Source organism: Octopus sinensis, unplaced genomic scaffold, assembly GCF_006345805.1.
Source record: "Octopus sinensis unplaced genomic scaffold, ASM634580v1 Contig03046, whole genome shotgun sequence".
Classification (NCBI taxonomy): domain Eukaryota; kingdom Metazoa; phylum Mollusca; class Cephalopoda; order Octopoda; family Octopodidae; genus Octopus; species Octopus sinensis.
The window spans coordinates 30,168-32,216 of record NW_021826216.1 but is presented as its reverse complement, the minus strand read 5'-3'; the positions used below and the strand labels follow the sequence as shown (position 1 = coordinate 32,216).

The window sequence follows — 2,049 nt, the reverse complement described above, 5'->3', positions numbered from 1 at the left end:
GGAATTAGAAAAGCTAATAAAATATGATCTCTTGGCAAAGGAATTAGAGATGATATTCCATGCGAGTGTCAAGGTAGCTCCAATTGTTTTTACATAAATGGTCTTGTGACATCAAACTTCAGAAAATATGTGAAGTCATTAAACATAAAATACTCCGGCTACACTCACCGATAACCCTGGGAGACAAAATAATGAACAATGAAAAGATTATTGAGTCTTAATCAAAATACAGAAAAAGAAAACGTCATTTGGTTAACTTTATTTTTAGCTTGTTGTTATCCTTCAATGAATTAGTAGTATTTAATAGTTAATACTATAGAGTGGGTGATATACTTTCAATGACTTGCTCCATTAGACTGGCACTCTTCTTCATGATTGTCATTTCTTCTTTACTCAAATTGAGTTTGACAACTTTAATGATTCCCCCCGCTCCAATGACACATGGCATAGACAGGAAAGCCTCCGAGTTTATTTCTGGGTATATCTTAGCCAAATAAAAACAGCTACTACGTTAAAGTGGACTGACACAGGAATGACAATGTTCAAGTCAGACACTATTGATCTACAAATAGCAGCAACACACACTCCAATAGCCCAGGAGGTGTACCCTTTCCGTTTTATTATTTCGTAAGCACTATTGTCATGTTCTTCCCATACCTTTTAACAACATCGCCGTGAAGACTGTAAATTTTGTTCCTCTCATCCTGAGTCATTTCCAGGTCATTGAGAAGAACCCCACAGATCTAGGTAGTACTCCACACGGGAACTTAAATAAACAAACATGCCTACCGCTCGAGTCCCCGTGCTCCCCGATGATGGAGACATGGATATTAAAGGGTGAAACTTTGAAGTGTTCGGACAACATGACTCGCAGTCGAGAAGAGTCCAGCGAAGTTCCCGACCCGATTACTCGCGATTTGGCAAGTCCACTCAACTTCCAAGTAACGTAGGTTAATATGTCGACTACAAAATGGCCATATAACTACCTGGATTAGATACGACCAGCAGAATACAGTTAGGACTGTATCGGACCAGATTTGGGACTATTTCTGCGACATCGCTAACAAATATCACGTTTGAAAATGGCGACGTTCCTTCCGACCAAGTCGACTCGTGACTCTCCCGCAATTTGCCTGACTCCGGCAGTGATGATACAAATCCGCGAATTGACAGTCTTGGAGTAATCTACTCATCCATCCACACATTAACCAGTGCTGGCGGAGATACTGCAGCCGGGAAAAAATGCCATTCCATGTTTAAGATCCATTTCTTCACCCTCCATTTTAGTGGCACACTGAGGAATATCTATCAAAACAATTTCGCTTGGAATTTTCTAGAACGTGACTATTCCACTCTTGCCTGCATTATGAGAGAGAAGCAGCAGGCCATTCCCACCTGCCCACATCCCACTATTGTGATCTTGTTTGGGGTTTTGGCAATTAGATCACCATACTGTTGGAATAAATTGGTCAAGTCCATTTGAATTGTTAATACTTTGTATAATCAATATAAGCGGCTATTCTAAAAATATTTTTTATTAATAAAAAAACTAATTAATTCCCTAACTAAGTCCTGAGTTGTTTGCCTCTCAACCATATGTTGTTTAATGTAAGCAATAAGTTTTTGGAGCTCTTCAGGAGCATTTCTGCGTCTTTAAAAATCAAACTTTGTAATATGTTCGTAAAACCAGTCCTACTCTATAACTCCTCTTGGGCGCTCACAGTGAAGGAAATGGAAAATCTGGTAGACCTCCAATTAAATTTCAAGAAAGTATCTCCGTGCAGTAGGCGATAGAACAGTCTGCAATTATTTGAGAACTTCTTTCAATAAACGAAAATCAGCTTCCCCTCTGCCCAGACACGACTCAACTCATTAAAATCCCATCTGGCAGCTCGTGCTCGACAAGGTACAGTACTCACTTGACCCAAATCTTGACTCCATTGCTCACATCATTAATGTGCCTAGTCAGCGCTTGCAGCTCGGTTTTTCTTCCAGCTATCTTTGCGGAAATGTTTGCCCTCCACTTACTCTATGGCCTGAGCTTCTGCG

General features: G+C 40.2%; 1 pseudogene; it reads right to left on the bottom strand.

Moving 5' to 3' along the window:
• Positions 1 to 468: 468 nt before the first annotated feature.
• Positions 469 to 1,479, bottom strand: LOC115227412 (annotated as a pseudogene).
• Between the last annotated feature and the right edge of the window lie 570 nt (positions 1,480 to 2,049).